This window comes from Thermobia domestica, chromosome 10 (genome assembly GCF_964235325.1).
Source record: "Thermobia domestica chromosome 10, izTheDome1.hap1.1, whole genome shotgun sequence".
Lineage (NCBI taxonomy): Eukaryota > Metazoa > Arthropoda > Insecta > Zygentoma > Lepismatidae > Thermobia > Thermobia domestica.
The window spans coordinates 35,451,698-35,465,148 of NC_137463.1; the positions used below are offsets into that span (position 1 = coordinate 35,451,698).

Consider the following 13,451-nt stretch of genomic DNA (forward strand, 5'->3'; position numbering starts at 1 on the left):
CTCAATGTTAACAGGAAAATATACGTACAAGTGTTATTATGTTACAATTGATGTACAGTAAAGCCATGATTATCCGCGGAATTGAAAATACAATTTTTGAATTTTTCGCCCCACAGTTATGCCGGTCAGGCTAAAGGAGACGGTAATAATGAGAAATGAATAAAGTGGTGGAAGGAAATGGAACCCCGAGGAAACCCACACACACGTTCTTTGTCTACCACAAAGTTCACTTGGCGCGAGCTGGGATCGAATTAAGAGGCCTCATCCCGGCGAAATTAAAATACCGCTAATTTTACATTAATTTTGTGATATCTTCAAATAGATAAAATATAATCGAAATGTGGAACAAAAGCGCCCTAGACAATATCATTTTATATGAGAAACCGTTATCACGACTCACTTATCTGCTTTCGATTTCGAGCCACTTTGAAAATCGACATTTATTTTCGCGTTTCTAAACGGCCGAAAACGGAAAGCCACTAGGTGACTTGTGATAACGGTACATCACGCTAAATAATATTGTCTAGGGCGCTGTTGTTCTACATTTCAATTATCTTTTATCTATTTGAAGATATCACATAATTACTGTAAAATTAGCGGTATTTTAATTTCGCCGGGATGAGGCCTCTTAAGGGTGAACGTTCTACCACTGAGCCCCCGCGGAATTGTGTGTGAAGGGCACCGCGGATAGCGAAAATAGCAGATAAACCGAAAAAAAAAGGGACCAAAAATGAGGTGCAAACACGAAAAAAATATTTCAGCATAAAAAACTATTGTACAAAAAGATAATAAAACTTTTAAAATACCTCTGATCTACGTCTAAATCGCTAAAATAAAAAAAAAACAATAACAAAAAATACTGTAATATAAGCCTATCTGTAATTTTCGACCTTCACACTGTACGGTCTACTGTACTTTCCCGGTTGTTGGCTTGGATTAAAATAGGGTTTTTTGAGGTTCGTAATAAACCCTTCAGTGGTCGCCCGCAGACTTTCACTCCGCAATGAACGATAAATGTAATTTACTCTTTCACGCAAATCACTCTTTTCAATTCCCGTTTTCCTCACCTTACAACAATCAGCTCTGCTTATCAGAGTAGAGTTGCATTTTCGTAACGTGATCTACTGTTGGAAATGTTGATTTTTACAATGTAATTTATTTAAATTATGTTTTAGAACATACAGTACATATTTGTATGCGAAATGTCAGTGTACAGCGACTACTTATAAAAAAATAATTGATCGCGACTGCAACAGGCTTAAAAAAAAATTCGCGGCACTTGCGGATAGTCTGCACCGCGCATCATTCGTTCGCGGATAATCGAGACTTCACTGTATTTAATCTCTTTGAGGAACTCATTTATATGACGGTTTTGCATATATTAAATTAAATTGGAGATTTGTTTCCTTATGAGTATTCTCCAACAAGTTAACCTTACAATGCATAGTGGGACAGATATGGGTCATAGTGGTAAATAATCTGTTCTTTCCTATATAACGGTGTGTAATTGCTAATGCATGTTGAACCAGATTGGGAACGTTCGAAGATAGTTGTAATACTACTGTTTCCGCATAGATGGCACTATTAAGCGTACCGGTACTTCCGCTACTTATTTTTGTTTCCTCTAGCAAACCTATTTTTTCACAGAACATAAAAAAAACCATGCATTGTAGGGTTAACAAGATTTTCGTGATAATTTTATAATGAAAAATTAAGAGATTGCATGATTATTCGAATGTATGAATTCCTTAAGATAATAAATCGTGGAAAATGGGAAATCGTTTCTATAACAGAGAAACAAGTCAGTGTATGAGTTTTGCTAATTTCTAGTAGGACACAGTGATGCCAACTCGGAACTTTATAAAATTCCATCTCCAAAGGCAGAAATTCCTATTTTGCTCTTAAATTTCCGATATACTAATTACAAAATGTTCAAAATTTACAAAAATATGAAAATTGAAACTAGTTTATGCCACTTACTTTCTTCAATATTTGAGTGAATTATTCGTAAATTTCGATTTTGTAAACTCTTAATAAATATTTTCCGTAATTGAAAGAGATTGTCGAAATTGTTGATGAAAACTAGTACATTTTGTTATTAGAATTTAGTATTTCTATCTCGCTTTTGTGCCATAATCTACTGAATGTAGTGAAATTAGTCAAACTTCATTCTCCAGTTATTTCGTGTGGGACGTTCTGGAAATTGGTTGTTTGTCATTTGCTAATTTAGTTTCCTCAATTCATTACTTTTTTAAACTCCAGAGTACAATTTACGTTCCTTAGTGCTTGTTTCTTGACATTCACAAGTTCAGGCATAAATCACTTTTACACTAACATACACTTTTCCAAAAACAAAATTTGACAATTAGCACTGATTTCATTATTCAAGCGTTATTAGCCTGCTTCCCGCTCATTGGGGATTTTGTTAGCGTTGATGAAGTATGTACAAGGTGTACAGCTTTGCTTCCGCCGTTTTCCGATAGGTGGCTACAACGGTAAGTAGCGGTCGAAATAAACAAATCACAGATGTCAGGCAGTTAGCATGGACATCTGTCAACATAACCCCATTCAAGCATTAGTCGATTTGTGTGTGCATCGTAAAGTTGTTCTCGATTGAAAATGTCAGTTTACGAGCCAAATTCTCGCCATTTTCGGGAGGTTCTTCTTTTTTGTTTTAATATAAAGAAAACTGCGGCTGAGTCTCATCGAATGCTCTCAAGTACTTATGGTGAAGACGCTATTAGTGAGAGAACGGTGACTTTAACGTCGAAGACCAGCATAGTGTCGGAAAACAGAAAGTTTTCGAAGATGCAGAATTGGAGCATTGCTGAATGAAGACTCGCGTCAAACTCAAGAAGAATTGGCACGATCATTGGGAGTGACACAGCAAGCCATTTCAAAACGGCTCAAAGCCATGAGTATGATTCAGAAAGAAGAAACTTGGGTCCCGTATGAGTTGAAACCAAGAGACGTTGAAAGCGTTTGTGTGTTTGTGAACAGTTGTTTCAGAGGCAAAAACGGAAGGGATTTCTGCATCGCATTGTGACCGGGGACGAAAAATGGGTTTATTACGATAACCCTAAACGCAAAAAATCCTGGGTATATCCCGGCCATGCTTCCACGTCGATGGCCAAACCGAATAATCATGGCTCCAAGATCATGCTCTGCATTTGGTGGGACCAGCTCGGCGTCGTGTACTATGAGCTGTTAAAACCAATGAAACAATCACAGGTGATCGTTATCGAACGCAATTAATGCGTTTGAACCGAGCATTAAAGGACAAACGGCCGCAGTACAGCAAGAGGCACGACAACGATCAACGTTGCAAAAGTGGTCAAAACGTACTTGGAAACGTTAAGATGGGAAGTCCTACCCCACCCGCTGTACTCTCCAGACGTCGCTCCCTCTGATTAGCACCTGTTTCGATCAATGGCGCATGACCTGGCTGACCAACACTTCCGATCTTATGAAGAAGTCAAAAAGTAGATCGATTCGTGGATCGCCTCCAAAGATGAAACATTTTTTTGACGAGGCATTCGTACGCTGCCCGAAAGATGGGAGAAAGTAGTGGCCAGCGATGGACAATACTTTGAATAATGCCTAGGTAAGCAATTTGTTTCATTAAAGCGTCATATTTTGGGGGGAAAACAGCGGAAGCAAAGTTGTACACCTTGTGTATAAAAAATTCCATACATGCTGCCAATTTTGATGAAAATTCCTCTTATCCCTGTTTGAGTGCGGAGTTAATCCTTACATAAAATGACTTGGAGTCCTAACCTTTTATCCAGAGCAAATAGGAAAAGTTGGAAGCGTGAAACATGGTACGATTAATATTGCACAAGTGTGGCATGCATTAGAAAAAACAAACATAAAAACGAGAATAAAATAGCGAACAAAATAGTTATAAAATAGAGATACATTACATATTTGTATAAAAGGAAATGGAATAAAATCTTCCAGTTTAACGCCCCACGATTAGGCTCTTTGAGCTAAGGGAGACGGATGATTAGGGCAAGTGAATGATGATGGAATAATTAGTGGAATGGGAATGTGGGAGCACGGGAATATCCCGGGAAAACCCATAGACACAATGTTCTCCACCTCCAATGTCCAGAGATCGAGGCATGGACCCCACGCATAGAGGTAAGTAATTTGCCACTGACCCGCCGGGCCCCCACATTACATATTTGGGATTCGATTAGTTTTCCGCTTACGTACTTGAGGTGTTATGCGACATAATGTAACTTCTGTGTATTGCTGGTGGTGTAGTTCAGGATATTAGAGGAAAAAAGAAAACTTGGAAAGAAAGCGTTTGTTTGAAGAATAAATTGAAGGAAACTCGCAGAACATTACTATTTGTGATTCTTTCCTTTGGGGATATGTCAGAAACCGAGGGTATGTGCCTCCACTATCCCAAGCTATGGCTAATCTGCAGAAATGCATTACTTAAGTTCTCAACTCGATCAGGCTGGATATGCTTAAGAGAGTGTGGTCCAATCTCGATCATAGCATCAATATTTACTGAGTAACACTTGAGACCCAAGAGTGTCTGTAATGAACACAACACAAACTTGATGAGTTGATGAAACTGTATGTACTGAAGCAAAAAGGCTATTCTAACAAACTTTGACTTTATAGCCATTTGAAATCACCTCGTGTTTTTTCTTTTTGTTGTTGTTGTTGTTGTTGTTGTTGTTGTTGTTGTTGTTGTTGTAGGCACATTGAATCGATTGCAGAAATCCACATTCCGCTATCTACTATCGTTTTCGCTGTCTGGAGTTTAAACCTAAAACCTGAAATGATCTACTTGTACCACTTGCGGTCCGAATAAAGGGTTAAGAAAGGAAATGAAATCCATTCTTGAGACTGTGATTCAGTTAAAAAAAAAAAAAAAAAAAAAAGATATGGCTTACCAAACATTGTCAGTCATCAAATCTAAAGGCTCAGGTGGTCAGGCTATGTAGGTATAAAATGGAAGAAAGTAGGAACACTTTCAAAGTTGGGACCGCGGTGGCCCAGTGGTAGAGCGTTCACCTCTGGTGCTTGGGGTCCTGAGTTCGATCCCAGCCCCCGCCAAGTGAACTTTGTGGTGGACAAACACCTTGTGTGGGGGTTTCCTCGGGGTTCTCCCGTTTCCTCCCACTTTCATTCATTACTCACCATCATCGTCTCCTTTAGCCTAACCGGCATAACCGTGGGACGTAAAACTCAATGATTTCATTTCATTTACTTTCAAAGTTTTGACTGGAAATTCTGCGCAGATAGGAGGAGAATATTAAGATGGATCTCGCAAGAATAGGAAAACAAAGTAGAAACTGAATTCAGTTGGCTAAGGACAAAAGTCCAAGAATTTTTGTGAACGTGGCGTTGAACCTTGGGGTTCCATAGGCCATACAGTTAGTTAGTTATGTAACTAACTGTACAGTTAGTTACGTACCGCTTACCTTTTTCACTTTGGTATCTGTCGACAGAGAGACGAACAGACATAGCTGTTCTATAAGACTTCCGATACTTCTGCATAGCATAATTTGGAATTCTAAAACCACAACGAAGTAATAAGTCTGGTTCAAGATAGAAAAGAACGATAAAGCTGCTTCAAACCACCGAAAGATTGGATATCGAAAAAGAAATAGTAAGTCTTACTTTCCGGACTGAAGTTTGCCATCTCTTAATTTAATTACAGTAAACACTCAATTATGCTGGCGAGTTTAAGTTTGATTTTTTTGTTTTGCATCCTTATGAAACATTGCGGTCATGAAAGACAGAGTCTACCATTAACATGGGCTCTTAGAGCTTGAATCTGGTGCACAGACCATCTGCAAGATCAAACTTAACAGTATAGGCAGTAGAGGATCTAGCCCGGGGCCGGGAGTGGGTGGGTGGAAGCTTAGGCCCCCAGTTTTTTGAAATGAAAATGAAATGAAATCTTTAAGTTTAACGTCCCACGTTTATGCCGGTTAGGCTAAAGGAGACGGTGACAATGAGAGATGAGTGAAATGGTGGAATGAAGAAAGTGGGAGGAAACGGGGGAACCCCGATAAAACCCACGAGCACGGTGTTTGTCCACCACAAAGTCCACACGGCGCGAGCTGGGATCGAACCAGGGACCCCAAGCATCGGAGGTGAACGCTCTACCACTGAGTCACCGCCCCCCCCCCCAATTTTTTTGAGTGACAAAAATAAGAGAAAGCTATTATTTATATATTTTTGAAAGTTTATAGTAAACTGATGATATACCTATCATAGTCTGGGTTCTGGCTGGCCCTCACAGTTTTTACCTTCTAAATCCGCCAGTGAGTATAGGCCGTTCCTCACCACGATATGTCGCCTACAAAAAGCTGGAATACAGGTTTGTAGTCATCGGACTACCCGTCACGTGCAGTAATTGAAAACAAATAAGATTTTTAAAAAATCTCGTTCTCACCATAACAGCGTTGAAAATGAATATGCATAGGAAATATGTGTTAATAACCACAGTAACGTGATAACTCATGGAAAGATACCGTGTTTATTAGGTTGTGCAGTACTTGTACTCAATGACACAAATTTTTAAAGAAGAAATTAGAAAACATTTCGTTCTTTAAAAAATTAGTAAAGCGATAGTTTATTGTTATTGCATATTCACTACTTGTATTGTGGCCAAATACAGTACTTTTAATATGGCAAACATACCTATACAATAGTTATATACATCAGAACAAACAAACACAATGAAAATGCAGTATTGTAACATCTGACGTTTATGATTTTTAGGCTAAAGGGAACGGATCATCAATGAAAATGAATAATCATGGAAGAATTTGGTGGAATGAGAAGGTGGGAGGAAACAGGATAACTCAGAAAACCCTACAGACACGATTTTTAACACTACGATTTCATATTACCTCAGGGGCGGATCCAGGACCGACTTCTGGGGGGGGGGTTGTCATAATGCTACTTTTAAGGGCTCCAAATCTGGGATGGATTTTATTTATATATAAAAAAAACAATAAAGTTTCTTCTGGAGGGGGCGATCGGCGATCGCCCCTGGATCCGCCCCTGTATTACCTGCAGTCGAATCCCCACAACAGAGGTGACAGATCCACTGCTTGGACACCGCTCCCCTAAGAAACAGAATAAAACACGTACGGATTATCCATGTTAGAATAATCGGTAATTTACTAAAAAAAAATTAGAATTGCCTCACTATGATAGACCAACAGAAAGGAGGAAAAAAGTTTGTTCCGCTGTGAATCGTACCTGACATCACTTATACCAAATGTGTGTGCTAATTATGAGGATCTGTGAATGAGAAGAGTAAATACAATGTAAGCTCATATGCTGATTAGTACAGTTAGAAACAATATTAAGTATAGGTTGGAGCTATTATTTCTCATACCTCCAATTTATACTTAATATTGTTTCTGACCGTACGTATCAGCCAACCAAAACCTGTGTGGACGGCCACAGACCTACATAGGCCACAGCGCTAGAGTTATAATTTAGTACAAATTACTTTAAGCTATCTAAAAGAATGTCAATAACTTAACAAACTATTCAATGTAACTTCCTGATTATCGTTTAGTAATGATTTATTAAGAAAACCTTTGCATTTGATTACAAAGGGTCGCAATTTCAATTTTAAAAAAGCTTGTGGTTGTGGTTAATGTCGTGTCAATGGACTTGCTTCGGGCCTCTCTCTCGTTTGATTTTTCTTTTATTTTAAAGTACAGTGTATTTCAAAATGAATTTTGTGATTTTAAGGCTTTGTAATGTTTATTACAATTAACTTACAATTATAAATAATACATGAAAACATCAACTGAAAGAGCAACTCAAATAGTTTTCTACGCAGGCATGTGTATGCATTGTTTCCTCTGTCTACTGTTAGAAAGCGCTAGTAGCAAAGGTGGCGAATAGTGAAGAGAAAGCTTTTTGTATTTTACATTTTGCAAAGACTGAATCTGTAGTTAAGTGCAACCGTCTGTATGGAGAATTTTAACGAGACGTTTCAACTAAATGGCGTGACAAACATCTTGGCATTTGAAGGCGGCGCTCGAAGATTCCTTTAAATGCTGCTAGCAAATGAGAGGCCAGCGCTATTGCCATGTTTATTTTGTACACATCCACGTCTATTCTCTGCCACGTGATTGCGCTGTAGTTTGTCTGCTTAGCCATAGCCACACCCCTTAGCATTCGGCAACGTCGCGTCAGAGCTTGCGTTTTATTCGTTTAGCTGAAATGCCAAGATGTTTGTCACAGGCTTTAGTCCTAAGTGGCAATGTGAACACTCATAATGTTCACATCTGGAGGTCAGTAAACACCCACTAGATGGTACAGTTACAACGAGACTCCCCTAAATTGAATATGTTTTGTGCCATATCTCGGCGGAAAGTTTATGGGTCTTTCTGGCGTATCGACTCGATGTGTGCCGTGTGACGAATGGTGCTCACATTGAACACTTGTAGCAAAAACTTTGAGTTGCTCTTTCGTTTGATGTGTTATTTCTAATTGTACGTTAAATGTAATGAATACCACAAAGCCTTAAAACTCTGAAACTCATTTTTGAAACACCCTGTACTTCCGTTAAACAAACAAACAAAAAAAAAAAAAAAAAAACTGTACGTTAGAACAGTGGTCACCAGTGACTGGCGACACATTTTACTGTACTCCTACAATATGGCGACATACCTATTGGATTTTTTAAATCAAAATAATGTAGATGATAATAGTGACATACGGAGAGTTTTATCAAGCGGGTTGAAGCACGCAATCTCATTTCTTTTAAGGATACGCATGATTTTAAATTCTACAAATATCATTACTGTTTAACGAAAAATGTTCAAAGATGAGACATTTATCAGTCGATAGACCTGATTGAATTCGAAGAATATGAATTGAGTATAAATTCTAACGCGTAGTTTACGAGAAAATCGAATTTTCATGGCGCTAAAAACTTTGTCGTTCGTTGCAACTGATAGGTAGTATTTATTCGCCTGGAAAAGTTTATTTATTTATTTATGAGGCGCACGGCAGCTAAGTAATATAACTCTCACCATTGTTGCATAGGGTCCCTGGTTCGATCCCCGACCAAGCAATTTTGTGGTGGACAACATCGTACCCGTGGGTCTTCTCGGGGTATTCCTGTTTCCTCCGACATTTTCGTTCCACCAATTATTAAAACATTATTCATTTGCCTGAATCATCCCTTTTCTTTAACTTAACAGGCATATTCGCGGGACGTTGAACTCAAAGATTTTTTTATGTATTTATATCCTATAATGAAAAATATGTAGTAGATTCAGGCCCGCAACTAGAGTTTGTTTCACCTCTGGGACAAACACGAAATTTGGCGCCCCAAAAACATATTCCTGTTTTAGACGCGCCTCGCTTGCTCTTCCCTAGTTGCGGCCCTGAGTAGCTTATAACCACTGTTGTTTAATTTTTCCTCACAGTGACACACGCACACAGACCCCTAACAGTGAAGCATATATATATTCAAATGCAGGATTGTTTATAAAGAGTGAGCATTGTTGCATATCTGAGCCATCTTGGATTTTTAGCCTATTGACTAATATGGCAAATTATTTTTTCTAGTCTTTTTTGAAATGACCTGGAATTTTAATGGTTTTATTTTACTGACTTTTCTCTTTCAAATCTATTTAAATATGCCTTACTACCTGAAAATTAAATTTTCCTATTTGTAATTTTAGTAGCTAATAATCTAAGTAATTTTTATTTAATCTTACTTTAATCTAAGTAATATTTGTTTAAGTAATTTTTATTTTAAGTAATATTAGGAGTCAGAATCAGAAACTAAGGTTACAAGTTGGATATTTCTGGAATTTCATGTGTTATAGAGGAATGCGGAGTGTGCAGTAATTTTAATACATGAAGTTGGCAACTGTGAAGAGTTTAAGTCATCGCCACCTACGGCACTAGTTGTAGGTGAACACAAAATGGTGCCTTGTTTGAAAAACTGATCTCGCTAAGTCCGCTCAGTTATTCGATTTCTGTGGGCGAAACATGTAACCGCAGCTCAAATTCACCGGCAGCTGGTAGAGGTTTGCGGAGAGACTGTAATGTTTCGTCAAAATGTCGCAGAATGGTGTCGAAAGTTTGTGGCTGTTAGAGAAAACGTTACCGACGAGGACCGTAGTGGCCGACCCAGTACGGCATCAACAGATTTTGAACACAGCTCAAGTGGAGGATCTGATTCAGAACAACAGGAGGATCACATTACGACATCTTATGACTTTCACCTGTTCCTGCACTTGAAGGAGCACCTGGGAGACCGTCGATCCACTTGAGGCGAGAAGGTGAAACACTTCGTGACAATGAGGCTGAACACGCAAGAACAAGAGTTTTACCAGGAGGGAATCTTCAAACTTAATCCATGATGCGACAAGTGCCTCACCCGATATGGAGATTGTCGAAAACTAACCTAATATATGTAGTATCTGTTGGATTTATTGCTTCTATGAAATAATATACACATGTTTCACTGCAGGCTTTCTAACTTTACTTTCCGGTCACCCTTCATACATTTACGAGTACATATAATGCAAATTCATTTTTTAAAGCAAAGAACACTTAGTCAGTCTTAAAGGAGAAATAACTGAAATCACATCCTTTCAAAGAAAATAGAAAAACATAATTCCCGATTTAAAATCAGTCGGCTAAAATAAATAAATAAATATCGGATAAGTACTCAGTAGAGACCTGCACGGGCCGAATTTTTCGGCCCGAGCCCAATCCAGCCAATGTACCTAGGCCCGGGCTGGGAAAAGTTTTGGAGATTTTCGGCCCGAGTCCGGCCCGGCCCGATAAGTTTTTCAAAATTCTTGGCCCAAGCCCGGCCCGGGCCCAATAAATTTTAAAAGTTTCATTTTGTAACATTTTCCACGCGCGCAACGACAGAGTCGGTCCGCCCAAGCCCGGCTCATGCAGGTCTCTAGTACTCAGCACTATTGAACATTATTATTTATTGTTTTTTTTCTGTTTTTTTTTATTGCAGTCATTTGCATCGCAATAATGATGTTCTTATTATAAAGCAAACACATGTTAGTCTGTAAGTAATACTTCCCTCCAAATATCCTCCTTCCACCCTATTCATTCTCATCCCATTCTTAACAGAGGGTGTATCCCTCTAAGAGGTTGCTAGGTCCCAAAACTAGCATTGAGCTAGCATTGCTAGCAAAAATAAAAATGGGAATATGCAGACTTCAAAACATTTCAGAGTTACGGTTTGCATAAACATCAAAGTAAAAATATTTAGGTATTCTTAATTCTCATTATTATTATTATTATTATTATTATTATTATTATTATTATTATTATTATTATTATTATTATTATTATTATTATTATTATTATTATTATTTTAAATGCAAGACGCTTCAGTTTGTCAGTCGCGCTTATTTCCAGTAGTTCACAGTTTAACTAATAGACGTCACTTGCTCCGTTGCCATCCATTTGACGCCAAAAGATGTCGCTAGTGTGCAGGCAATTTGCAGATGAGCCGAAGACTTGGAGGGTGGGGGGCAATTAATTGTCATTATTATTTATAATAACAATAATAGAAGATGAAGAAAAGTAAATTAATTGTTTAGTACTGCGAATGATATTATGATACTTGATCAGCTTGTAAAGTCCATATTGCGCTAAATGAATTGTGTGCGATGCTGCAACGCGTGTTTTACGAAGGTTTTCACCAGATAATGTTGCTAAAGTTTTAACCCAGATGTTGCTCTCCTTATCTTAGCAGCAAATTTGGATCTTGCTAAAATTTTAAGAAGCATGCCAATATTTTAGATCTACATTTGGTACATTTTCTTTTCGTTCTTACATGTATATTGCCATTTTTTCATATTGTAATTTATCCACTCTCTTAGAACAGATACTAGACTCTTTTTTTGTACAAGTGTCTTCCGTATTATGTTCTATCTTTCTTCTCAAATACGAGTTCATAGTACTTTTAGTAAGTACTATACTTCAGTTAGGTTTTAAATAAAGAATTCACTGTGAAGAAAAATTCCAATCTTGAAACAAAATTGCGGAATACGATTGGTGTATATAGTTTTTTTTCTTTTTTCTTTTTTTTTATTTTTTTTTCTTTCTTTTTTTTTTTTTTTTACTGAAGCAATGTTGTGGAACAAAAAAAAGAATTATTTACTGCTAAGCGTGAGTGAAAATTCTGTTACGAATTGGATTTCGGAGCAATGGTTTTAAACAATCCAAGCAGTTATGAATGAGCTCTTATTAAATCACACACCAGTTTAGAAGATGCTTGTTGCTAATAAAGGAAACCTTGTGATATATTATACAACTTGGGTATTGGTTACTCAACGCATGGGATCTTTAATGAGATTAAGAAAGGTTATGTCAAACAAGAAGAAAATGATACTTGGAGCTTGGAACAGAGCTAATCAGTTTTGGTAATCTGCGAAGGTCAGTTCCTTTTGATGCAAATTCATGGATAATGAGAGAAGATGGGGAGGGGACGAAATCATATCGAAATTGAAATGCGTCAGAAGTTAATACTAAAAAGAAAAAAATAAATAAAAAAAACTGCCTCCCTTGAACCTATCGGCTTTGCCAGGATAATTTCGACATCATTTAGGTCTGTGACGAACGGGATCTCACGTGATGACAGCACGTGATGTGAGGGATCATTGGGGATTTCTGGATCAGTGGGAGATTCAGATTAAAACTATCATTTGTGTGGCACCCGGAGATGACGTTCAGAGAGTAAATATTCTCAGCAGTTCATCTTATATAGGTAAGTTCTTTTACCAGTAGTTTATTATTATTATTATTATTATTATTATTATTATTATTATTATTATTATTATTATTATTATTATTATTATTATTATTATTATTATTATCTCAACTCCGGATGCGATATCAGTCGGCTTATCATCTATTTCTATGTTCGTTTGTTATAATGTGGTTCTTCCTGTTTGTCACTTTAAACCTCAGAAAGATTAGTTTGTGTGAATCTTACAAGACCTAAATACAACGCGGTAAAATTCATTTCAAATACACTAAACGTACTGCCATTTTAAAATATCATTTAGTTGAAAATGTATCTGTCTCCCTAACATGATGAGAAAATAAACTTAATAACAATCTATGACGAACATTACTACAGAAATACTTGTGTTTTATATATTTTTTTAAAAAAATCTAAAAAATGTGGATCATAAAAGTGATGACATTTAATCATTTTATATACTTATTTGTAGGCCCATACCTAGAGAGGAGCTAGAGCGGGCTGTCACCGCTCTAAATTATTTTTTGTCTCCTCTGAAATTGAACATTACACAGAATTTTACTCGACTGCACTTGCTAATTGATGTATGCTAATATGACCAATTCTTGAAACTTTATTTTCCAAATAAAATTCAATTTAGTGCATTTTACTTATTTCTGCGTAAAATTGATATGATTCTGGCCAGGTGCATCAG

General features: G+C 37.3%; 2 protein-coding genes across 3 annotated transcripts in view; one reads left to right on the plus strand and one right to left on the minus strand.

Annotated features, from left to right (window-relative positions):
* Positions 1–13,451, minus strand: part of LOC145662439 (proton-coupled amino acid transporter-like protein pathetic) — a 409,124-nt gene that overhangs the window by 379,949 nt on the left and 15,724 nt on the right. The window lies entirely within an intron of this gene.
* LOC145662437 (proton-coupled amino acid transporter-like protein acs) overlaps positions 12,602–13,451 on the plus strand; it is a 67,013-nt gene continuing 66,163 nt past the window's right edge. The window contains exon 1 of one of the 2 annotated variants that reach the window (XM_081728007.1): positions 12,602–12,760. The gene's annotated coding sequence lies outside the window, so the exon portion shown is untranslated. The remainder of the gene's footprint in view (positions 12,761–13,451) is intronic. The other variant, XM_081728006.1, reaches the window with a different exon arrangement.